Below are 27,080 nucleotides of genomic sequence, written 5' to 3'. Positions count from 1 at the left end.
GATTTTCAGCCTGGTCTTTTAGTTATCAATCAAGAGCGCATTTGCTATGTTGTGCTCATTTACATTTATTTAATGCTTAAGGTCATTTGTGACCATTTGAGTGTATTTCAGCATATGGAATCAGGGAATAATAGATTTCAGCTTCATGCTGTGAAGAGAGATTGTGTTTCTACAAGACATAATGTTGTTTACTGGGTGTTAATAATCACTAATTAATAAACATATCTAGACTTCTAAAATGTTGCATTTCGAGGAATAAAAATGTCAAGTGTTTAACTGATGGAGTGCAATAGTATTTTCTAGCATCTCCTCATAAAATAATTAAGCTGCATCAAGAAGCAAAATGGCATTGTTCAACACAGGATATAGCCCAAACACTGAACACATGGCTTTTGTTTCTATTTTCCTTTTCTCTAAAATACCATTTCTAAATATCTTGCTGCAATTTGTACCTGGACATCTGTCTGTGCTTCAGTAGTCCTACATGATCCTCCAAGTTCCCATCCTTAGCTCATAGTAATTGTGGTCAGTTTCTTGTAACCACTGCAGGCTTTCTGCCCAAAGTCTGCTAAAGCACTTGCCAGAAAGCAGGTGGATGAGTCAGTCCTTGAAATTCCTCGATCTTATATTAAGGAGCTACTTGACCACTTAACCTTCAAGCAACTAAGAGAAACTGCCAACCAGGGAAGTCATAATCAGCATTCCCCTTCCATCCACTGCCTTCCCACCCACAGTCAGTACAATGTGATGAAAGTATTAGTTCCATGAGAGAAGAAATAAAAGGAAACCATTCACAAAAGAGCTAAGATATAGTTCAATATTCCTTTTTAGTGCCTCAATGCATATGCAGAATTTCTCCTCCAAATTGGAGGTGTGGAATAACAGTAGCGACAGATAACTAAGAGGTATTTACCATAGCTACAAAGCCCACACGTGAGCCAAATATTTCTGCTATTAAAAAGCACTTCAAAGCTTGACATGCAGTTTCTAACAGCTGAATGTCTCCTGTGACTTCATTTGTGAAGATGTAAAAGCTGAAAGGGAAGTCGTGATATGAGAACTGCGAGCTTAAGAAATGATGTGGTTTTTTTCTTTAAAAAAATAAAGGAATGAGAAGCTGCCCCAAAATTTGACTGGCACCCCAAGTCCCCCCGCTTAGGCAGTGTTCTCAGTAACTCTAGCATTGCTCCTGGCCTCTCTCACACCTGGTTTGTGTGGGCCTGAAACTTATTTTGAGGGCCCTCTGTGTTCTCTTGTCCCTTACTTTGGTTAGTGTTACGAAAGCACACGGCCGTGTGAACAAGGAACCAGTGTTCTTCGGGAGGGGGCTGTGCAAGTGATCGGCTCTGACACTCAAGCTTCTTCAGCTTGCCAGGAAATCCACCTTGCTCTCGTAAACACCCCACCCTTGCCTAGGGCAACTCGCTTTCTTGCTCCCTCTGGTTCGTCTTAAACCCTGCCTGATTGTGGCTAAACATGAAAGACTGAAAGCCCTAGCCCTGGCCAGATCTAGGGTCCATACACATAGTTAGATCTTACGACAGTCATTCGAGGGTTCCAGTCATTTGTCCATCCATGCAGCCATTCATTCATTCAACGAACAAGTCCAAAACACTCGCCTTTTGGAACACAGAGTTACTGAAAGTCATTCTTGAACAAAGGACACCGTGCTACTAAATATAGCTAGAAATTAATAAAAGAGCAAGGATATTTACAGCATCTCAATTGTTAGGTTTATCTGAAGCTGTCTTCAGAATTGTGACTGTCTAACAAAGAACCACTGGGAGCTTTTGACGTCTTACATATTTCTAGGTCTTCCAGAATTAGTGAATAGCATCATTCTCTGGTTAATGTTAGTTAGTTAAAAGTTAGAATTTTTTTTTAAAATCTATTGTTTACCCTACTGTGATATTAAAAATGAGTTTCACTTAGGAAAAGAGTTTATTTTTTTATGATAGTTGCTGGTGAATTTAGGCTGGTGACTTTTTTTTTTTAATTTGTTTATTTGAAAGGCAGAATTACAGAGAGGAAGAGGCAGAGGCAGAGAAAGAGGTCTTCCATCTGCTGGTTCACTCCCCAGATGGCCACAACGGCTGGACCTGCACAAATCCAAAGCCAGAAGCCAAGAGCTTCTTCCAGGTCTCCCACGTGGGTGCAGGGGCCCAAGGATTTGGGCCATCTTCCACTGCTTTCCCAGGCCACAGCAGAGAGCAGGATTGGAAGTAGAGCAGCAGGAACTGGAACCGGCACCCATATGGGATGCCAGTGCTCAGGTGGTGGCTTTACCCACTATGCCACAGGCTGACAACTTTTACTACTCTTCAGTAAACCATGAATTTTAGTAAACTATGGAACATTTTTAAAATTTTATTTTATTTAAGGTATACAAATTTCACATATTTCATATATACAGATTTAGGAACACAGAGATACTTCCCACTCTACCCTCCCTCCTGCCCATGCTCCCACACCTCTCATCCATCCTCTTTCCTTTCCTAATCCCTCTTTTAATTTTCACAATGAATCTACTTTCAGTTTACTTTATACTCAGAAGATTAACCCTATACTAAGAAAAGCATTCAACAGATAATAATAAGAAAAAAAATGCCATTCAGGGCTATAAACAATCATCAAAACTCAAAATGTCAATTTCACTCCTATACATTACATTTTTGGCCCTCCATTAGTTACCACAGATCAGGGAAAACATATGGTATTTGTCTTTTTGGGACTGGCTTATTTCATTAAGTATAACAGTTTCCAGTTGCATCCATCTTGTTGCAAAAGGTAGGATTTCATTCTTTTTTATGGCTGAGTAGTATTCCATAGTATATATATACCATAATTCTTTATCCAGTCATCACTGACGGACATCTGGATTGATTCCATATCTTAGCATATGCTGATTTCATTTCCCTTGGATAAATTCCCAGGAGAGTGATTGCTGGGTAATATGGTAGATCTATTTTCAGCTTTCTGAGGTATCTCCATATTGTCTTCCATAATGGCTGGACTAGTTTACATTCCCACCAACAGTAGATTAGGGTACCTATTTCCCCCACATCCTCACCAGCATTTATAGTTTGTTTATTTCTATATGAGAGCCACTCTAATGGGGGTGAGGTGAAACCTCATGGCTTTGATCTGCATTTTCCTGATGGCTAGTGATCCTGAGCATTTTGTCATATGTATTCTGGCCATTTGAATTTCCTCTTATGAAAAATGCTTGTTCAAGTCCTTTGCCCATTTCTTAATTGGATTGTTGTTTTGTTGTTGTTGAGTTTGAGCTCGTTATAGATTCTGGGTATCAATCTTTTATCAGTTTCATAGTTTGCAAATATTTTTTCCACTTTGTCAATTGTCTCTTCATCTGCTGAGTGTTTCTTTTGCAGTGCAGAAGCTTCTCAGCTTGATGTAATCCCATTTGTCTATTTTGGCTTTGATTGTCGGTACTTCTGGGGTGTTTTCCAAGAAGTCTTTGCCTATGCAAATGTCTTACAGAGTTCCCTCATGTTCTCCTGTAGAAATTTGATGCTATCAGGTCATAGATTTAGATCTTTGATCCATTTTAAGTTGATTTTTGAATAAGTTTTAAGGTAGGGGTCTTGTTTCATATTTCTGCATGTGGAGATCCAGTTTTCCCAGCACCATCTGTGAAGAGGCTGCCCTTTCTCCAGGGATTGATTTCAGCTTGTCAAAGATTAGTTGGTAATAGATGTATGGTTTGATTTCTAGAGTTTATATTCTGTTCCATTGATCTACATGTCTATTTTTGTGCCAGTACCAGACTGCTTGGTTTTAACTACCCTATAGTATGCCTTGAAGTTTGGTATTGTGATGCTTATGGCTTTGTTTTTGTTATATAAGATTGCTTTAGCTATTTGGGATCTCTTATGTTTCCATATGAATTTTTTTTTTTGACAGGTAGAGTTAGACAGTGAGAGAGAGAGAGAAAGGTCTTCCTTCCGTTGGTTCACCCCCCAAATGGCTGCCATGGCCAGCGCGCTGCGCCGATCCAAAGCCAGGAGCCAGGTGCTTTCTCCTGGTCTCCCATGCAGGTGTGGGGCCCAAGTACTTGGGCCATCCTCCACTGCCTTCCCGGGCCACAGCAGAGAGCTGGATTGGAAGAGGAGCAACCAGGACAGAACTGGCACCCCAACCAGGACTAGAACCCAGGGTGCCAGTGCCACAGGTAGAGGATTAGCCTAGTGAGCCGTGGCACTGGCTCCATATGAATGTTAGCATCATTTTTTCTAGATCTTAGAAGAATGTCATTGGTGTTTTGATTGGGATCACATTGAATCTGTAAATTGCTTTTGGTAATATGGACATTTTGATGATATTAATTCTTCCAATCTACAAACATGAAAGATTTTTCCATTTTTTGTGCCTTCTTCTATTTCTTTCTTTAATGTTTTGTAATTTTCATTATAGAGGTTTTCACCTCCTTGGTTAAATTTATTTCAGGGTATTTAATTTTTTCTGTAGCTATTGTGAATGAATTTATCTTAGAAGTTCTTTCTCAGCCATGGCATTTTCTGTGTATACAAAGGCTATTGATTTTTGTGTTTTAATTTTATATCCTGACACTTTACCAAACTCTTTTATGAATTCCAGTAGTCTCTTAGTGGTTTCCTTTGGTTCCCCAATATAAAGAAGCACGTCATCTGCAAAGAGGACTAATTTGGCTTCTTCCTTTCCAATTTGTATCCCTTTGATTTCTCTTTCTTGCCTAATGGTTTTGGCTAACACATCCAGGACTATATTGAATAGCAGTGGTGACAGTGAGCATCCTTGTCTGGTTCTGGATCTTAGTGGAAATGCTTCCAACTTTTCCCTATTCAATAAGATTCTGGCTATGGGTTTGTCACAAATTGCCTTGATTGTGTTGAGAAATGTTCCTTCTATACCCAATTTGCTTAAGGTTTTCATCATGAACGGATGTTGTATTTTATGAAATGCTTTCTCTATATCTATTGAGATAATCATATGGTTTTAATTCTTCAGTTTGTTAATGTGGCATATCACAGTGATTGATTTGCAAATGTTGAACCATCCCTTCATACCAGGGATAAATCCCACTTGGTCCCAGTGTGTGATCATCTGATATGTTATTAGATTTGATTAGCTAGTATTTTGCTAGGCTTTTTGCATCTATGTTCATCAGGAATATTGGTCTGTAGTTCTCTTTCTCTGTTGCATCTTTTTCTGGTTTAAGATTTAAGGTGTTGCTGGCCTCATAGAAGGAGTTTGGTCAGATTCCCTCCCTTTCAGTTGTTTTGAAAAGCTTCAGAAGAATTGGAATTAGTTCTTTAAAAGTCTGGTAGAATTCATCAGTGAAGCCACCCGGTCCTGGGCTTTTCTCTGTTGGGAGGGTCTTTATTATTTATTCAATCTCTGTCTTGGTTATTGGTCTGTTTAGGTTTTCTATGTCTTCATGACTCAATTTAGTTGAAGAATCTATCCCTTTTTTCTAGATTTTCCAGTGTTTTGGCATATAGCTCTTTGCAGTAACTCCTAATGATTCTTTTTATTTCTGTGGTATCTGTTACATTGCTTTTTTTATCTCTGATTTTATTAATTTGATTCTTTTCCCTCTTTTTTTTTTTTTTGATTAGTTGGGCCAGTGGTGTATCAATTTTGTTTTGTTTTGTTTTGTTTTTCAAAAAGTCAGCTTTTTATTTCACTGATCTTTTGTAATTTTTTTTCAATTTTGTTTATTTCTTCTCTAATTTTAATTATTTCTTTTCTCCTACTAAATTTGGGTTTGGTTTGTTGTTTTTCTAGGTCCTTGAGATGCACTGATAGCTTATTTACTTGATGTCTTTCTAATTTCTTGATATAGGCACCAATTGCTACAAACTTCCTTCTTAACATTGCTTTTGCTATATCCCATAAGTTTTGATATGTTGTATTGTCATCTTCATTCATTTTCAGAAATTTTTTTATTTCCCTTTTGATATTTTTATGACCCCCTGTTCATTCAGGAGCATGTTGTTCAGTCTCTATGGGTTTGCATATGTTCTAGAGATTCCTGAGTTGTTAATTTCTACCTTCTTTTCATTGTGATCAGAAAAGATGTATAATGTCAAAATGGCACCTTCTCCCAGCCAGTTGCCAGGCACCATTGTGGGGAATGGGGAGAGAGAAACTTTCCCTGTTTTTGCAGGGTTAGGCTGGCACCCTGTCCCCTTTAGGGCTCCAGGCTGAACTCAAAGACAGTGTTCTCTTCCAGGCTCTCCCTCCTGTTGTTTAGCCAGTGGCATGGGCTGCTGCCACCTGGTCTCATTTCGCTCTTCAAAGTTGGTGTTTCCTCTGGCTCTCGGCTGTGTGGGTCACATGTCCATGCTTGTTGCTGTGTGTCCGCACCTTCCACGCTGCTCCACAGTTCCCTCTTCCTTCTGTAGAATTTCCACTGCAGATTTCCCTCCAACTCTCCTCTGGGAATGCACTTCCTCCACTTTTTTGCTGCAAGTGTCCCCTACCCTAAAGCAGTACATTCTTTCCCTATTCTGCCATCTTGGAATCTCCAGAAGCATGTTGGTTTTGTTTCCACGTTTATTGTTCATTCATTTGTTGACCAGTATTTTGACCACCTTGTGTGGGCCAAGTCCTGTTCTAGCTGCCTCCTTGGAGTTGACATGCTAGGGAGGGAGGCAGATCATTTTCCTGAAAGCAAAGATTTTGCTTAATATGGTTTTGTACTTCCTGAAGCAATTAGCACACTTCATCCTTGGTGTGTGAAAGGCTTTACGATCTGCGTTTGGAGCACATTTGGGAAGACGTGAATCTGTAAGACTTATGGAACCAAACAGTTTTCCACAGGGGCATATCAGATATCTGCTTTCATCTCAGGATTGGCTTCGTCTCAGGCATGCGCATGCAGTGTCTGTAGATGGACTGACAGTGTGAGTAGGCATTATCTGTTCTTTGTCAGGCTGAAGAGGAAGGTTAGTAGAAGGTAACAGAGATAAGGAAGCTGAAGGCTCCTTTTAAGAAATTTTCTGATAAAATATACCTTTAGTGAGTTTTGCTGGAATTACGGTAACAGACACTTGTGAACTGCTGAGAATTCCAGTGATGCCAAGCCCTGGTTTCTTCTGCTGCTATCTTGGATATGAGAAAATGGAATTACTACATGTATTTTGCATAACTAAAGTAACATTGTTGAATATTTATGGAAAGGCTCATGTCCTTACTGTTGTGATGTTTTGCAGTGAAGAAATTAACTCCATGGGCATGTTCTCCACTTTCAGATATTTTGATGTGTTTCTCTTTTTTTAAAATGAGCCAAAATTTAAAAGTTGGGGACACCGTTTCTTAGGGGCCCTCTTCAACTGCAGTAAATTAAAACTGCAGGCCTTTTCTTCAACCATAACACTGTATTGACTCTTTGGACTTGCCGATCCCTACTCTTCACCAACATCAAAACCCCACTGCCGGAAACAGGCCAGGGTCTATGTTGATAGCCAAGTAAGCATGTCAGACTAGTACACTCTCTATGAACGTGTCATCATTTCAAGAGGAAAATTTTTTCCTTCTTCACAGAATTTTATATCATAAAAATTACATGTCAATAAAAATGCCTATTTTTTTAAAGATTTATTTATTTGAAAGGCAGAGTTATAGAGAGGCAGAGATAGAGAGAGAGGTCTTCCATCTGATGGTTCACTCCTCAGATGGCCACAAAGGCTGGAGCTGGGCCAATCCGAAGCCAGGAGCCAGGAGCTTCCTCTGGTTCTCCTATGTGGGTGAAGGGGCCCAAGGACTTGGGTCATCTTCTACTGCTTTCCCAGGCCATAGCAGAGAGCTGGATCAGAAGTGGAGCATTTGAGACTCGAACTGACGCCCAAGTGGGATGCCAGCAGTGCAGGCGGCAGCCTTACCTGCTACACCACAATACCAGCCCCGAAAATACCTATTTTTCAATGGAGCTCTTCAATTTAAAATTGATAGGGAAAATCAAAAGTTTTTAAGAGAATGGCCACCTCACAATCCACTGCTAATCAATAACTTAGTTTTAATCTAATCATGGACTTTTTTTTTTTCCTGTGTTTTGCTATACCAAGCAATGTAACAGTGAAACACATCTGTATATAAGTTGTGCATTTTCAAGCTTATCTGCAGAACACATTTTCAGAATCCAAGTGGTGTTATTTAGTGTAACTTTGCAATAGTTTCATAGCTGTTAAGATTAATCCCTTGCCATTATTTTTTTTTTTCAGAAACTTCTAGAATTCTGCTGGTATTTTTATCATGGTGGCATTCTCATTGTGATTGAAATAAATTTACAAATTAAATTACTAAGATTACTGAGATGACATTTTTAAAACGTTGAGTCTTCCTGTTCAAAAACAAGGTGTCTTCTTGTAAGTGTTTTGGTCTCTCAACAGCATTTTCATTTCTCTTGATAAGTTTAATTTTGGAAGCAATCTTTTTGTTGGTCTTAGAAACAGACCTTTTCATCAGTTATATTTTCTAACTGGGTGTATCTTCATATATAGCGTGTTTTAAGAGCAATAGTGTTTGTGTAGTGTATGTTGAGTTTAGAGCTCAATGAGTTATTATTTCTAATTATTTGTCAGTTTATCCTCCTGAGTTTTCTAAATAGTCACATCACCTGCAATTGATTACAATTCTCACTTCTTTCTGATTCTTTTTTTTTTTTAATGTTTATGTATTTATTTGAAAGAGTTAGAGGGAGAGGAAAGACATAGAGAGAGGGGAAAAGAGAAGGAGACCTTCCATCTACTGGTTTATTCCCAACATGGACACAATGGTTAGGACTGGGCCAGGCCGAAGCCAGGAGCCAGGTGCTTCATCCAGGTCTCCCACACGGGTGGCAGGGGCTCAAACACTTGGGCCAACTTCTGCTGTTCTACTGAGGCCATTATTAAGGAGCTGGATTGGAAGTGTAACAGCCAGGACTTGAACTGTACCCATATGGGATACTGGCATCGCAGGTGGTAACTTTACCCATTCTGCCACAATGCCGGCCCCTCTTTCTGATTCTTATATTCTTTTTGTTCTTTCTCTTCTATAACTTAATTGAATAAAAATTTCTATAACAGTTATTAAATAATAAGCATCTTTGAGTCTGACTTTACCATTAAGTATACATAAGTATTTGAATTGATATATATTTATCTTTTGTTAAGAGATTTTAATATCAATTCTTATTTTTGAGATTTTTATCATAAATAAACATGGCAATTTTTTTAAAGGTTTATTTATTTATTTGGAAGTCAGAGTTACACAGAGAGAGGAGAGGCAGAGAGAGACAGAAGTATTCCTTCCACTAGTCTACTCCCCAATTGGCTGCAACGGCCGGAGCTAAGCCGATCCAAAGCCAGGAGCCAGGCATTTCTTCCAGGTCTCCCACGTGGGTGCAGGGGCCCAAGGACTTGGGCCATCTTCTATTGCTTTCCCAGGCCATAGCAGAGAGTTGGATCAGAAGAGGAGAAGCCGAGACTAGAACACCGGCGCCCATATGGGATGTCGGCGCTTCAGGCCAGGGCGTTAACCCACTGCACCACAGCGCCAGCCCCAAATAAACATGGCATTTTAACAGTCTTTTATAATGTAACAGTCTTTTCAGCATCCATAGAAGTGGTCAAATTGCTTATTTCATCTCTAATTGTAACAAATCATATTGACAAGTGTCTGAAAACTAAAGCATCTCTACATTCTAGTCACTTGATCATTGTGTCCTAATTCCTCTATTAATATGCTGTTGTATTCTAATAATGTTATCTGGGATTTTTGTAACAATTTTATTGAGATATAATTCACTCACTCTACAATTCACTCATTTAAGGTATATAATTCAGTGGCCTTTAGTATAGTCACAGAATTATTCAGTTATCACAATCAACTCCAGAATATTTCATCACTCCCAAAAGAGATGCCATACCCATTAGCAGTCACTCCCCATCCTACCAGGCCCTCTGATCTATATTCTGTCTGTATGCATTTGCTCATTCCAGACATTTTGTATAAATCCAGTGGGATCATGGGATTTATGTGGTCTTTTATGTCTGGCTTCTCTTATATGACCGTGTTTCTGAGGTTCATCTGTGTTGTAGCACATATCAGGACATTTGCTGCTCATTTTTATGGTTGAGTAATACTCTCTTGTGTGGCTATTCCACATTTGATTTATCCATCAGTTGATGGACATTTGGGTTGTTTTCACTTTTTGGATATTATGGATAATTCTGCTATGAACATTTGTATACAATATTTGTGACAAGTTTCATTACTTTTGGGTCTACAGTGATCATATTTAACCTTTTGAGGGACTGCCAGTGGCTTAGACTATTCTATATTCCCACAAGGAGTGTATGATGTTATCTGGGCTCTTTACATTGATGTTCATGATTAAATTTGGTTCATTGTCTTCTTTATTGCCAAATTTTAATATCAATGACATGGTAATTTCTTAAAAGACACTTTTCTTATCTTTGGGACCACCTTTTTACCGGGTCCTTCTACACAGCTACCATAATTCTAGATCAGAACCATCTTTTTTCTTTTTCTTAAAAGATTTATTTATTTGTAAGGTAGAGTTACAGAGAGAGAGAGAAGGTGAGACATGGAGAATGAGATCTTCCATCCACAGGCTCACTCCCCAGATGGCCACAGTGGACAGCACTGGGCCAGGACAAAGCCAGGAGCCAGGAGCCCCAGCCAGGTCTCCCACATGAGTGGCAGCGGTCCACTCGGACCATCCTCTGCTGCTTCTCCCAGGCATTAGCAGGGAGCTGGATAGGAAGCAGAGCAGCAGGGACATGAATGGCTCCCACATGGGATGCTGGCATCACAGAGCACAGCCTCACCAGCGATGTCACAATGCTGGCCCCAAGCAGAACAATTTTTAGTTCCATTATTTTGTATGTGGTAATTTGAAATATAGTGGCAAGAAATAATGAAATTTTGATATTAAAAAATGCAAATATTCAAAAGCACCTAAGTTTGGAAAGTGAAAACAGAAAAAAAAATGAAAACACAAAAGCATAGTTAATTTTGTTACTTCATATCAAATGGCATGTATTTATAATTTCTAATCCATTATGTCTAATATTTTGTTTTGCTACCATGTAAGTTAAGCAGTTGTCATAATCAGAGATATTTGAGATGGAAAATACAACTAGTAAGATAACAGTACCTTTCATTCCAAGGTCTCAAAACCCTTACCAGGCTGGCGCCACGGCTCACTAGCCTAATCCTCCACCTTGTGGCGCCAGCACACCGGGTTCTAGTCCCAGTTGGGGCGCCGGATTCTGTCCCGGTTGCCCCTCTTCCAGGCCAGCTCTCTGCTGTGGCCAGGGAGTACAGTGGAGGATGGCTCAAGTCCTTGGGCCCTGCACCCCATGGGAGACCAGGACAAGTACCTGGCTCCTGCCATCAGATCAAGCGTGGTGCGCCGGCCACAGTGCGCGGGCCGTGGCAGCCATTGGAGAGTGAACCAACGGCAAAAAGGAAGACCTTTCTCTCTCTCTATCTCTCTCTCACTGTCCACTCTGCCTGTCAAAAAATAAATTAAAAAAAAAAAAAACAAAAAAAAACCCTTACCAGTCCAGTCACCTTTAGCCAGTGCCAAATATACCAGTCACCACCATGAGAGGTCTGAATGGTAGGCAAATCAGCCTTTCTTTTGGAGTCTGAAATAAAATTCATTTCACTGAATTCCAGACAAAAACACAGAGCTAGAATCAGCTTTTCACAGTACAGAAACACACAAGCGATAAGCTAGGGCATTGGTTCTCAAAATTTAGTATCAGGAGCATTTGTAGACTTGTTACCACACAGATTGCTGGGTCCCGCATCCCAAGAGACCGAGGTGGGGCCCAGGGTTTTACATTTCTAGCAGGTGACTGCTGCTACAGATCTGGAGACCTCACTTGGAAACCAGTGAACTAGAGTTCGCTCTGAGAGTTCCTCATTCAGTTCTGTAGTGTTTCACTGCTGTTCAAGGTGTCTAGATTTCTGTTCATTAAAGTCAGCGCCTTTCGCTGTATTCTCTATTCTCTTATCTAATAGATGTCATGTACTCACAAAGAAAGGAAAGGACCTGACCTAGTCACCTCTCAGTTGTCTGTAGTTAAGTAACCTTGCAGATCTTGTAGGCCAGAAATTTCATTGAGATCTGGTTTTGTCTCCTCTTCCTCTTTCTCAAACTTTATTCTTAACGTGGAAATGTCAATTTTGTTTCATGTTAAAATGAACAAAGTTGGTCAGGTAATGTGTGTCAAGGAGTTTATCTAGAAGAAAGCCTGCTTTGGTTAAGTGAGTGATATTGCTTCCCTTCCTTACTTAAGGAAAGGTAAGGGGTTTTTTGTTTTGTTTCTTTGGGGATGGGGTGTGTGTGTGTGTGTGTGTGTGTGTGTGGTTTTTGGAGAGGCAGAGAAAGTGAGCCAGCTCTCACCCACTGATTCACTCCCTAAATACCCACATGGCTAGGGCTGGATCCAGGCTGGAAATAGGAGCTGGGAACTCAACCCAGTTCTCCCACATGGATGGCAGAACCCAATCACTTGAGCCATCACTACCTCTCCCAGGGTCTGCATTTAGCAGGAAGCTAAAGCCAGGAGCCAGAGCCAAGTATAGAACCCAAGTTCTGATGTGGGACATGGGCATCTTAGCTGCGAGGCCAAATGCCCACCCCAGAGGAAGTTCTTATAGAAGTCTGTCTTTAGGACATGCTTCTCTTGAGTAGTATCCTCTTTTGGAAGAAATCTGATGCATGGGAATAAAGTCTAAACCTGTGTTTCTAGAATGTTCTAAATATAAATCTATGTAAGTAGTAATTTTTTTCAAAATGGTTTGTGACCCATCCTTGTGGAAATTACCTGTGCTACTTAACTTTAAAAATACAGTTTCCTGGACCTCAAGCCAACCTTGCTGAATCAGACCCCATGGGGTTGAGGCTCATGAGTGAAACAGTTTATTTATTTATTTTTTAAAGATTTATTTATTTACTTGAAAGTCAGAGTTACACAGAGAGAGAAAGAGAGGCAGAGAGAGAGAGAGAGAGAGAGGTCTTCCATTCAATGGTTCACTCTCCAATTGGCCACAACGGCTGGAGCTACACCAATCTGAAGCCAGGAGCCAGGAGCTTCCTCCAGGTCTCCCACGTGGGTGCAGGGGCCCAAGGACTTGGGCCATCTTCTACTGCTTTCCCAGGCCATAGCAGGGTTGGATTGGAAGTGGAGCAGCCGGGACTCGAACCGGCGCCCATATGGGATGCTGGCACTGAAGGTGGCAGCTTTACCCATTATGCCACAGCACCTGCCCCAATGAGTGTAACAGTTTAACAACCTCCTCAGATGATTCTAGTATCTCTGTAAGCCCATTTTACAGCCCTAGGTTGCTGCTCAGATTAATATACTAACTGAAAGTATCCAGGAAGTCTCTGGATTTCCTCTGTTTGTCAGTGGAGAGGTATTTTTTACCTTCCATGTGAGGGCTTCCTTCCTCACTTTGCATCTGGAATTTCTATGGCATCCTCTTACTGAAGATGTGACTGGCAGTGGAAAGAGGAGGGTTGTTCAGATGAGAGAGCAATTCCAATTTGTATCTTGTATCTATCACAGCCTTTAGTTCTCAGAATTCAACAAGAGGCACACATCAGAGGTAGAGGAGGCCTCAGATAACCCAACAGTGGTTTTCAACTAGAGGTGGACTAGGTGTCCACCTCTGCACACTATTTATAATCATATGGGAACTTTTATTTGGTTTTCACAGGACTAAATGTTCTTACTGTTACTGAAGGGAGCAGGAATTGCAAACATCTTTCAATGTGAGGGACACAGGGAGAGTCTACTACAGTGAAGAACTGTCCTTCTCCAATTGCCAGTACCACCTTGGTTAAGAAACACTGGGTGCAGAATAGGTGAGAAATGGTGATCCAGAAATATCACTTGCAGCTCTTCTCTAGCTTTGCTTTTCTCTGTGTGTGTTGGGCAGGGGCAGGAGGGGAGAGAATGTGTCTCACCTATTATAGTCTTGTTAGAATAAGGTCATAGAAATAATTCTGTTAATCGATAACTTTTTTTGCCCAAAATATTTCACTGTCACTATTCTAGTCTAAATTTTGCTATTCAGTTCAGAACAATAAAAATAAAAAAGGTTCTTGCTTTTAGAAAAGCCAGGGACTTGCACTGTGGTATAGCAGGTAAAGCTGCCACCTGTAGTGCCCATATGGGCACCAGTTTAAGTGCTGACTGCTCCACTTCTGATCCAGTTTGCTAGGCCTAGGAAAGCAGTAGAAAATGGCTCAAGTGCTTGGGCATCTATACCCCTGTGGGAGACCTGGAAGAAGCTCCTGGATCTTAGCTTCAGATCAGTTCAGCTCCAGCTGTTGTAGCCATCTGGGGAGTGAACCAGCAGAGGGAAGACCTCTCTCTCTCTCTCTCTCTCTCTCTCTCTCTGCACCTCTGTAACTCTGCCATTCAAATAAATAAATAAATCTTTAAAAAAAAAAAAAAGACTAGAAAAGCTATTTCAGTGGTTCAAGAAGAGAGAAACAGATAGTTCAGGACTGCATCTGAGTGGAAAATGGTGAGCAAAAATGGGGCCATTCCAGAGAAGCAAGTGTATGCAAAATGTAAAGAAAATAGGGCTCCTCTTCCAGTCCAGCTCTCTGCTGTGGCCTGGGAGTGCAGTGGAGGATGGCCCAAGTGCTTGGGCCCTGCACCCGCATGGGAGACCAGGAGGAAGCTCATGGCTCCTGGCTTCGGATCAGTGTAGCTCCGGCTGTAGCAGCCATATGGGGAGTGAACCAACGGAAGGAAGACCTTCCTCTCTGTCTCTCTATCTCTCACTGTCTATAACTCTACCTGTCAAATAAAAAAGAAATGTAAAGAAAGTAGAGGAGGAAGACAGCAGTTTGAGACTTGCTGCATTTGAGGTGGCTGTTACTCTGGAAACACATCCTCTTTGTGCTGCTGTTACAGCACCCAGTGAGGTTCAATAGCACTGCAGAGATAGACGACCCACCAGTTAGGGAGTCAGCTGAGTGGTAGCCCCTCTCAGGCTCAGACTTAGCTGTGGGTTTAGATGCTGTCCTTTTCCCCATTAAAACACTTTATTCTAACATGTCAATTCTAACTGCATAGGGTTTCGAACATATAGCAATTTAAAACTATAAAAGGTCAGGGAAAATGTAGGGACAAGTGGCGAGGAAGGAACCATACAAAAGCAGTAGGGCAGGCATTTGGCCTAGGGATTAAGACTCCATGTTGGAGTACCTGGGTTCAAGTCCCAGCCCTGGATCCTGATTGCAAGTTCTTACAGTAGTGCAGACCCTGGGTGGCAGCAGGTAATGGCTTGAGTACTTGGGTCCCTGCCATCCATGTGGGAAACCTGATTGAGTTCCCAGCTCCCAGCTTCAGCCTGGCCCAGATCTTGACCATTACAAGCATCCAGGAAAGAAGCCAACAGATGTCTCCCTGTCTCTTTGCATCTCAAGTAAATAAAAAATAAAATAAATAAATATATTTGGGACCAGCATCATGGTAACAGCAGGTTAAGCCACTGCCCACGATGGGCATCCGGTTCAAGTTCCAGCTGCTCCACTTCTGATACAGCATCCTGCTAATGTGCTTGAGAAAGCAGTAGAAGATGGCCCAAGTGCTTGGATCCCTGCACTCACATAGGAGACCTGGAAGAAGCTTCTGGATCCTGGCTTCAGATCAGCCCAGCTCTGATTGTTGCTGCCATTTTGGGGAGTGAATCAGCAGATGGAAGATCTCTCTCTCTCTCTCTCTCTCTCTCTCTCCCCCCCTCCCTCCCTCCCTTCTCTGTTTCTCCCTCTCTCTGTAACTCCAACTTTCAAATAAAAATAAAGAAATCTTTTTAAAATAAATAAATAAATTTTTGAAAAATAAAGAAGTGATTTACAATATTAGACAGAGGCTATAAATAACTTGAACAGGCCCTCTGTTAAGAGTAAGCTGTGTTCACATGGACTTTAAGTGAGATGCAAAACCCTGTGGGAAAGGTGACTGGAATGTTCCATAAAGAAGACTGTGTCTGACAATTATGCAAAGAAAACTGCTGCTTTCCCTGCTTCTGGTCAGATCACTTGTTTTTGAAGTACTCTAAGTTCATTGTATTTAGCAAGTATAAGAACTCCATCAGTATGCTCTTTTCACAAACACTCAAGGGACTGCCTTTCTAGAACCAGAGTTTAAAACTATGACCTATTCCCCTGAAACCAGGGGTCTGCAAATATGAAGATAAACAGAGAAATATTCACCATGGGAGTATGAGAAAAGCAATGTTTTAAAGATGTATGTGGGGGGGGTTGTCTGTGATCACCACAATAAAATACAAGTTTTGTTGAACCTGGTTGATGCTAGGGCTTATTACAAACTTAAAACAGAAACTTTCTGTTTAAAAAATTCTCTTAATGTGGATTTTACATCATAAGGTCGGAATCCTTTCAGAAGTTGATTTATTTTAAAAACTATTTTTGGCCCGCGCTACGGGCTCAATAGGCTAATCCTCCGCCTGCGGCGCCGGCACAATGGGTTCTAGTCCCGGTCAGGTCTCCAGATTCTGTCCCAGTTGCTCCTCTTCCAGTCCAGCTCTCTGCTATGGCCCGGGAGGATGGCCCAAGTGCTTGGGCCCTGCACCCTCATGGGAGACCAGGAGAAGCACCTGGCTTCTGGCTTTGGATCAGTGCGGTGCGCCGGCCGCAGCGGCCATTGCGGGGTGTACCAACGGAAAAAGGAAGACCTTTCTCTCTGTCTCTCTCTCACTGTCCATTCTGCCTGTCAAAAAATAAATAAATAAATAAATAAAATAAAAATAAAAACTATTTATTTAAAATATATTTTTTCCTGATCAGTCTGGCTAAAGGTTTATCAATTTTGTTGATCTAAAAGAACCAATGTTTGGCTTCATTGGTTTCTTTCTATGATTCTGTTTCTATTTCATGCATTTCTGTTCTTTATTACTTCCCTTTTGCTCTTCATGTTGGGTTTAACCTTATTTTTTCATGCTTGTTTGGATAGAAACTGACTTCACTGATTTGAGACTTTTCTAATATAGATGGGCATTTAGAGCTGTTAATTTCCTTCTAAGTACTGCATTAGTGGCCAACCATGCATTTTGATATGTTGTACTTGTATTTATATCTTCATTGATTTAAAGTACTTTTCAATTTGTTTTGATTTCTTTGTACTCTAGATTATTTAGAATTATATTTATTTTTCAAATATTTGAAAATTTTATGAAAAATATTGATTTTTAAAAACACTTATTTTCATCTACTTAAAAGACAGAGAACGAGAGCGAGATCTTCCATCTGCTGGTTCACTCCCCAAACAATAGCCAGGGCAGGGCCAGGTGAAGCCAGGAACCCAGAGCTCCATATGGGTCTTCCACATGGGTGATAGGGTTCCAAGCACTTGAGCCAACATCTACCACCTCCCAAGATCCGTTAGCAGGAAGCTTGGTCAGAAGTGGAGTTGCCAGGCATTCCAATATGAGATATGGGCATCTTAACCCACTGTGCTACAATGCACACACTAAGAATATTGAGTTTTAAATTTACTATTGGTTTCTAACTTAATTCCATTGTGGACAAACAACATATCTTCAATACAACTGAAGTTCTCTGAAATTTATATTCTGCCCAAGAATAGGTATACTCTATTTGAAAAGCATGTATATTCTACTCTTGTTGGATGGAGTAGTCTATAAATATCAATTAAGCATACTGTTTGAATATCTTGGTGGATACTTTTTCTACTTGAAAAACATATGTATTCTGCTCTTGTTGGATGGAGTATTCTGTCAATATCAATTAAGTCAAGTTGGCTGTAGTGTTATTAAAGGCATTTATAGGGGCTGGCATTTTGGCATAGAGGGTAAAGCTGCCTCCCGTGATGCCTGCATCCCCTCTAGGCTCTTGTTCAAGTCCCAGCTGCTCCACTTCCAATCCAGCTCTCTGCTAAATGGCCTGGGAAAAGCAGCAGAGAATGGCCCAAGTGCTTGGGCCTCTCCACCTATGTGGGAAACCTGGATGAAGCTCCTGGCTCCTGGCTTCAGCCTGGCTCAGCCAGGCATTATGGCCATCTAGGGAGTAGACCAGAGGATGGAAAATCTCTTAATCTCTCTCTCTTTCTCTTACTGTGTGTGTGTGTGTGTGTGTGTCCTCTCTGTAACTCTTTCAAAATAAAAAATAAATTTAAAAAAATCATCTATCACTTTGTTTATTTTATGTCTACTTGCTCAATCAATTACTGAAAGAAGAGTATTGAAACCCCTGACTATGATTGTAGTTTTGTCTATATTTCCTTTCAGTTCTGCCTGTGCTTCATGTATTCTAAGCTCTGTTGTTCAGTGCTTAAACATTTAGAATTACTGTGTCTGCTACTTGGATTGACCTTTGGGCGTTATGAAGTGATCTTCTTTATCCCTAGTAATAGTCTTTGCTCTGAAACCTACTATTTCTGGTGTTAATATAGCTACTCCAGCTTTCTTTTGACTCAGTGTTTGGTGTGTCTTTTTCCATCTTTTTATTTTTAACCCATCTGTGTCCTCATGCTTAAAATGTATTTACTGTAAGCCACATGTACTTGGGTCTAGCATTTTTATCCATTCTAACATCCTTTGCCTTTTAATGGAGGTGTGTACATTATTTTAATTTGGCACAATTACCGATATGGCTAGAGTAAATCTATTTGCTTCCTGTTTGTTCTTTCTATTCTTTGTTCTCATTTTTTCCTACCATCTTTCAGATTAAATGAATTCATTTTATTCTGTTTGATTTCCTTTTTACTAGCTGTAATTCTTCATTTTGTTATTTCAGTGGTTACTTAAGATTTTATCACAATCTATCTTCAATATATACTATAAAAGTTCCATGCATACTAGAAAAACACTTTAATAGTATACTGTCATTTCTCCTCTCTCAGTCTGTATTCTATTATCTAATTTTATTTCTGCATGTGTTATAAATCCTACAATATTTGTTTAACCAGTCAATTATATATTAAAGACATTTAAGTAATAAGAAAAAAATATGAATTGTTTATCTGTATGGTTATTAATCCTGATTCTCATCATTGCTCTATGTAGTTCCATATTTCCATCAGATATTTTTATTCTGCCTAAGGGACTTCCCTTAACACACTTGTCTTAAAACATCTATTTCATCTTTTTTTTAAATATATTTTCACTGGCTATGTAATTCTAGATTGACAGGTTATTGGTTTTTAACTCCTTTCAGTAATTTGACTGTGTCATTCCACTGTCTTCTGACTTGCATTTTCTTACCAAGAAATATGCTGTCATCTTTGTACCTATGTGTCTTTTTAAGATTTTCTTTTTAGCATTTATTTTGGACAATTGGATTATTATATGCCTTGTCATTTTCTGTATGTTTTTGGTGTCTGAGGTTTGTTGAAATTTCTGGATCTGTGAGTTAATAGATTTCATTAAATTAGGAAAGTTTTCAGCCGTTATTTCTTCAAATATATTTTCTGCCTTCTCTTCTGTGTTTTGAGGACTCCAATTATATAAACATAACTGAAGTTTGTCCCATTGCTGACTCATTACTGCTCTTTTTATTTACTATTATTCCTGTTTTCTCTGTATATTTCATTTGGATATTGTCTATTGCTGTGTTCAAGTTCACTAGTTTTTTTTTTTCCTCTGCAATATGTAATCTGTTTTTAATCTAATCCAATGTTTGTCTTTCCTCTCAGACATAATTTTCATCTTCCTGAGTTGATTTGGGATTTTAAAAAGCATTGGCCAGTGCCATGGCTCACTAGGCTAATCCTCCACCTGCGGTGCCAGCACCCCGGGGTTCTAGTCCCAGTCGGGGTGCCGGATTCTGTCCCAGTTGCTCCTCTTCCAGTCCAGCTGTGGCCAGGGAAGGCAGTGGAGGATGGCCCAAGTGCTTGGGCCCTGCCACCCACATGGGAGACCAGGAGGAAGCACCTGGCTCCTGGCTTTGGATCGGAGCAGTGTGATGGCTGTAGCGGCCATTTGAGGGGTGAATCAATGGAAGGAAGACCTTTTTCTCTGTCTCTCTCTCTCACTGTCTAACTCTGCCTGACAAAAAAAAAAAAAAAAAGAAGAAGAAGAAGAAGAAGAAGAAGAAGAAGAAGAAGAAGAAGAAAAGAAAAAAAAAGCATCTTCCATGTGTTTACTTGACTTTTGAAATGTATTAAATACCAATATAAGTCTTTTAATACCTTTGTCTGATAATTATGACATCTGAATCAGGTTTATATTGGGTTCAGTTGTTTGATTTGTCTCCTAATTTCGGGATTTATGATTTTAATTCTTTGCCTGTCAATTTTTTGGTTATATAACAGACATTTTTAATTTTATCTTGTTGGGATATGAATATTTTTGTATTCCTGTTAATACATTTTGAGTTTTGTTCTGGGATGCTATGAAGTTACTTTGAAATAGTTTGATACTTTGGGGTCTTGCTTTTAGATGTGTTGGAAAGAACCAGAGCAGCAGATAATTAGTCTATGGATAATTATTCCTGACTACTGAGGACTCTACCCAGTGCTTATAAATTGTGGTCCTCTATTGAAGCTGATGAGATCAAGCACTCTTCCTGACCCTGGGTGAGCACTGGCCCAGTACCCTCCGGTCCTCTCAGATGAGTCTTTTTCCACCCTCAAGTAGTTTCCTCACACACATGCACAGATCCATACCCCGCAGAATACTCGAGGGGACCATCTGCAGATTTCCAGAGTTCTCTCCCTGTGTACCTCTCTCCTGAACCAGTATTCTCTCTTGGTTTCCTCAAGCTCTCAGCTCCAACTGCTTAGTTCAGGGAGTCCACCTGGTTCTACCTCACTTCCCCCTTTCTGTGCCATGAGCTGGGAACTCCTTCAAGACAGTAAACTGGCATAATGGCAGGGCTCACTTCATTTGTTTCTTCTCCCCCAAGGGTCACTGTCCTTTGCTGCTGATGTGCAGTGTCTTAAGAAATATTATATGTTTTGCTTAGTTGTTTCAAGCAAAAGTGTAAATGATGTCTTCATTGCTCCATCTTTGCTAGAAGCAGACATCCTCAAAAAGCATATTCAGTATCCTTCCGATCCAGCTAATCTAGCCAGAGAACTTAAAAACAGGAACCTCTCTTTCGAATCTCCCTTTCCTCGGTGTCTTCTGTGTGCCTAACGCTGTGCTAGGGACACTCACACATGATTCATTCATAGATTTACTGAGCAGCTACTTCATGCCAGGGACTTCTCCAAGAGTTGGAAACACATCACTGTACAAAACAGATTTTTAGAATATCTATCCCTATGGTGTTTATCTTCTAGGGTGACATAATTTAAAATTAATAATTTAGTTATATAGCATATTAAAGGATAATAACTGCAATTAGAAAATGAAGAGCAAGATAAGGGGTTTCAGAAGTGTTGAACTAAAAGGAAAAGAGGATGATCAGGCAGTGCCACCCTCAGGCATCTGAGCACACTTGAAGGAGGGGAGGGAGGGAGCCGTAAGGATGTCTGGAGGAAGAGCAGGTAGGCAGAGCAAGCAGCCAGGACAAAGGCTGTTGGATGGAAGCATGTCTGGTGTGTTCAAGAAACCATAAAAAGGGGTTGGCTTTGTGGTGCAGAAGAGTTAAGCTACTTCCTGCAGTGCCAGCATCCCATATAAGCACTGGTTCAAGTCCCAGCTCTTCCACTTCAATCCAGCTCCCTGAGAAAGAAGCAGAAGATGGCCCAAATGCTTGGGCCCCTGCCACCCATGTGGGAGACCCAGATGGAATTCCAGACTCCTGACTTCTGTCTGGCCCAGCCCTGGCCGTTGTGGCCATTTTGGGGGTGAACCAGAGAATGGAAGCTCTTTCTCTCTGTCTCTGTCTCTCTTTCAAATAAATAAATATCAAGAAAAGAAAAAAATATATAAGGAGGCAAATGTCACTAAAAAGAACAAGAGAAGAGAGTCCGAGGAGATGAGATCAAAGGGGTAACTGGGCCCAGCTGGACAGGGTCTTCCAGGTCATTGTGAAAACCTGGACTTTTACTCTGAATGACAAGGGGAGCCATTATAGAGAAGTCAAAAACGTCTGTGACCTATGTTTTAAAAGGATCATCCTGGCTACTCTCTTGAGCAGAGATTGCATGGTTGGATTTTTATATTTTTTAAAGGTAAAACTAACTACATTTCTGTCATATTTAGTGTGCAATTAAAAAAGGGGGGGTCAGAGTATATTCAAGGTTTTTGATTTGAGCAGCCAGGAAGATGGAATTATCATTAACAAAAACTGTTAAATGCAATGAATCTGGGGAAAGAAGCACAGGAATTCAAATGTAGACATGTGAAGTTTGAGATGTCTATCAGATGTTCATATGGAAATATTAAAATAGGAAGTTGGATGTATGTATCTGGGGTTCATGGGAGGAGTTCAAGATGATAGATGAAGACTAAGAACTGACCTGAATTTAGCAATGAATTTGACAAGAACATTTTGTGGAACAGTAGGGACAGAAGCCTGATTGGAATGGATTTAAGAGAAACTGGGAGAAGAGAATTGCAAACCAAGACTTTGCATGTTTTCAAGGAGATTTTCTGCAGGGGAAGAATAAAGAAAGAGCAGTAACTAGAGGGGAAGGTGGTGTCAAGAGAGGATATTTTTCAGGGAGGGCAATAATTGTGTCGTTGAATACTAATGGAAATAATCCATAAAGAGGAAAGTGATGGGAAAATGCTAGAGGTACATCCTAGAATAGATTAAAGTGGGTAGGTAGGTAGACAGAGTGAGCAAGCACATAGGAGAAAGTTTTGGCAGTAGACAGGAGTATGGATATGGATAGTTCGTCTCCGACAATAGGTAGGGAGGTGGAGGAGGCAGGTGCAGATGCTGTTAGGAGCGTAAGCATGGTGGTAGGAGTTTATGAAAATTCTCATCTGATTGATGCAGTCTTGACAGCAAAGTAGTAAGCAAGGTCATCGGCTGACAGTGAGGGTGAGTGTTAGAATTTTGAAAGAAGAGAAGGTGAAAATAATGACCTGGGAGCGTGGGAGAGTAAATGGCCAAAGGAAATGTAAGTATGAATGCCATACAGCATTAACAGTCCACTTGAGATTCAAGGTCATACATCTAAAGGGAAGCCCGTCAGGATGCCTGTGTGCTGTCTGCAGCCACATTCAGGCGCTCAGGAGCAGTCAGGGATCAAGCAGAGAGCTGGATCCAAGAAACGTGGACAGAAGGAAGAGACGGAGTTGAGCATTTCTGCACCAGAGGAATTAAAAGGGTGGGCTCTGGGGATAGCTGGAGATGAGGGATAATGTTCTGTGGCACAGTGGGATAACAGTTTGGCAAGAATCAATATTCTGAAATTGCTGATAGGATTTTGACCACAAAGAATTGATATATGTCTGCGGCAACAGATGTCAGTTAGCCTGATCTGATCATTACACATTGTGTACATGCATTGAAATTCCATACTGTACCCCATAAGTATGTATAATTACATGTTGATTTAAAAATACATATAAAACAATAAAATTCTAAAAAGAAAAGTACACTTACAACAGGGTGCATTTTTATTGCACATGTCTTATACCTCAATAATGTTGCTTTTAAAAGTTGCACACTGGGCCGGCGTGTGGCTCACTTGGTTAATCCTCTGCCTGCGGTGCCAGCATCCCATATGGGCGCCAGGTTCTAGTCCCAGGTGCTCCTCTTCCAGTCCAGCTCTCTGCTGTGGCCAGGGAAGGCAGTGGAGGATGGCCCAAGTGCTTGGGCCCCTGCACCTGCATGGGAGACCAGGAAGAAGAACCTGGCTCCTGGCTTCGGATCAGTATAGCTCCAGCCATAGTGGCCATTTGGGGGGTGAACCAACAGAAGGAAGACCTTTCTCTCTGTCTCTCTTTCTCGCTCTCTCTCACTTTCTATAACTCTGTCAAAAAAAAAAAAAGTTGCAAGCTCTTTTGATGAGGAAGTAAAACAAGGCAAAAACAGATCAGTCAGGCCTCAGGTTACACATTGGTCCAATAGGTCTATAACTTGTAGTGGGAAATATCCTACTCATGAGAGTTAAGATAGAAAACTTCTGTTTTTGAAAAATGGATGCTAGAAAAATCCAGAAATCTTTGACTCCTTATCTTTTACCATGAGAAAACCCCAAGACAAAATCTAGAGAGGTATGATAAAAAAAAAAAAAATACAATCCTAAAATCTCAAAGCCTTGATTTACTTTATCAGGGAGAAATAGACCTTGAATTTTTGGGCTGCCACTGGTGTAAATTTCTAAATTGACAAGAAAATAAGAACATTTCAGCTGTCTCTTTTTAAGGTGATGGTTTTCAATGTGTGGCTTCCACACCCACCCCCAGGATGGTAAACTAGTACCACAAGTAGCCTCTTCATGGAAGATAGCTCCCAACTAAGTTTAAATTAGCAGGTTATGGGGCCAGCGCTGTGGCACAGCAGGTTAAGCTGCAGCCTGTAGCGCCAGCATCCCACTGAACACCAGTTGGAGTCCTGGCTGCTACACTTAATGCACCTGAGAAAACAGCACAAGATGACCCGTGCTTGGGCCCCTGCACTTATGTGGGATACCAGAGGAAGATCCTGGCTCCTGGCTTCAGCCTGGTCCAGCCATTTGGGGAATGAATCAGCAGATGGACTCTCTCTCTCTCTCTCTTTCTCTCTCTCTCTAACTCTTTCAAATAAATAAATAAATCTTAAAAAATAGAAAAGCGTTAATTTAAAAAATCAACAGGTTATAGACCACAGACAAGTAGCTTAGAGAGTCTGGCTGGCATTCTGCTACAGGTGAAGCTAAACTTTTCTCTCTACCCTCTTTCTCACAGCCTCCACTATGATCTCCATGGCATTAAACATAAAATCATGGGGATATAGTGTGGCCAGGGACACCTGCTCCAGAAGATGGTAATTCGCTTATGTTCTTCTGGAAGATGGTATTTTGTTCTAGAAGAAAATAATTGGTAATTTGAAGTGAAATTTATGTTTTGATCTGCAACAAAAAAAGACTAAAAATGGAAAGTAAATATTTTGAAACACTGCTGCAGCATCCAAACATGATCAGTAGGCTTGTATTCGCAATGCCTTTGTTCTTTAAAGCTCATTTGTCCATTAATTTTTTTAATTGATCTGCAACAAACTGGATACAAATAAACAAACAAGAATCTAGACTTCCCCTGGAGCTGGAGCTGGAGCTGGAGCATTGTGCTCATATGCATGACCATGAATGGGTGCATCCAGAGGGAAGGTGGAAGCCAAGAGCAGTGGAGGAGAGCGGTTGGAAGGAGCAGCTCCTTAGATCCTGAAATCACCATCTTCTCTAGAGTTCTGTGAAAGAGGGCTGCCCGACTGCAACTCGGGGTGCACCATGCTCATCGCATGCTGTGTGAAAACTACAAGCCCAGCTGCAGCATGAATGGCACCCTCAGAGAGTTCAAGGAGGCACCATGGGTATCCCCATTTTACACATCAGAAGACGCAAAGAGGTTCAATAACTGTCCACACTCACACAGTTACTACAGACAGGAGGCAAGATGGGAACCTCAGTGTGTCCATTGTGCCCGGCTGACCTCTGTCCACTACACCAATCTCAGTCACATGCATACGGCCATAGGGCCAGCCTAGCCACAAGCCTGGTAAGAACCGGGGGGGAATGCCTCTTGGGAATGTGTCCAAGTGACCACGCCAAGCATTTCCTTTCCTAGAGAGGCAGGATTTGTTCCAGCTGCTATGGTGAGCCATCGCCAGTGGCTGCCCTGTCTCTCCAGTTTGTCTTTGTTGAACCAAGAGGCTGAAGCACCTCGGGATATGATATCCAATATCACCACAGGGTTTCCTGCACATCCTTGTGCTCTGGGAATTGTACGTGTGCTAAGAGCATCTTCTAAATAGTCAGCCATTTGTAGAATGGCACCATTATGAGTAATTTTAATACTTTTCTCATTTGGGTAGCCGCCCCTCTGCCCCCAGTGCCACTGAGACTGTGTCCCAGGCACACCCAGAGCCCCAGCACATCCAGAAAACTTGCTGCGCTTACCACTCTCCCAAGGTGCATGGGGTTTCTGAGAAATCTAAGAACAAAATGAGCTTTAATCTCTTGGAAGTGCCTTGATTTTCTTCCTCTCTGGTGTCTCCAGTGGGCTAAGGTGAATATAACACCAGAGTTAACTCATAAAGCTCATACCTATGTCACAGGACGGTGAGCTCCGAGGTAACCCATGGTGCCCCAAAGGGGTGTGTGTGCTTACACAACACAGAGGACACAACACTTAGGGGTTTCTGACTGCATGGCTCACCAGGCTGCTCTGTGAAGGCCCAGTGTGTGGTACAGCGCAGGGCCCGACACGTGGGAAGAGGTGCTCGGTGAGACGAGGTGAACAATGAATGAGCAACCAGTGCTCATCCTGTACAGGTACTTTTGGATATTTTTCTTTTCTTTTCTTTTCTTTTCTTTTCTTTTCTTTTCTTTTCTTTTCTTTTCTTTTCTTTTCTTTTCTTTTCTTTTCTTTTCTTTTCTTTTCCTTTCGACAGGCAGAGTGGACAGTGAGAGAGAGAGAGAGACAGAGAGAAAGGTCTTCCTTTGCCGTTGGTTCACCCTCCAATGGCCGCCACGGCTGGCGCGCTGCAGCCGGCACACCGCGCTGATCCGAAGGCAGGAGCCAGGTGCTTCTCCTGGTCTCCCATGGGGTGCAGGGCCCAAGCACCTGGGCCATCCTCCACTGCACTCCCGGGCCACAGCAGAGAGCTGGCCTGGAAGAGGGGCAACCGGGACAGAATCCGGCGCCCCGACCGGGACTAGAACCCGGTGTGCCGGCACCACTAGGTGGAGGGTTAGCCTAGTGAGCCACAGCGCCGGCCCCTGTATAGGTATTTTTATAGTAATATTCTCAATCTTTTCTACCTTAAGAAATCCGGGAGCATTAAAGTAGATTCATGTATACAAAAGAGAACTTTTGGACCGAGCAGGTTATGACTTGTTTTTATATCCAGACACGTGACTTTTTGCGCAGGAAAGGCGTAGAAGAAATGAAGCACTCACCAGCGTGAGCAAATGTAACCAGACAGGCTGCGAATGATCACCCCATTTTAC

At 41.3% G+C, this 27,080-nt stretch overlaps 1 protein-coding gene across 8 annotated transcripts in view; it reads left to right on the top strand.

The window, feature by feature from the left end:
- The window catches only part of CAMKMT (calmodulin-lysine N-methyltransferase), a 464,573-nt gene that overhangs the window by 411,484 nt on the left and 26,009 nt on the right, over positions 1 to 27,080 (top strand). The gene's annotated exons all lie outside the window — the stretch shown is intronic.

This window comes from Oryctolagus cuniculus, chromosome 2 (genome assembly GCF_051225735.1).
Source record: "Oryctolagus cuniculus isolate XC-2025 breed Fujian yellow rabbit chromosome 2, ASM5122573v1, whole genome shotgun sequence".
Lineage (NCBI taxonomy): Eukaryota > Metazoa > Chordata > Mammalia > Lagomorpha > Leporidae > Oryctolagus > Oryctolagus cuniculus.
Note: the sequence above shows the minus strand (reverse complement) of the source record. Positions and strands in the feature narration are given on the sequence as shown.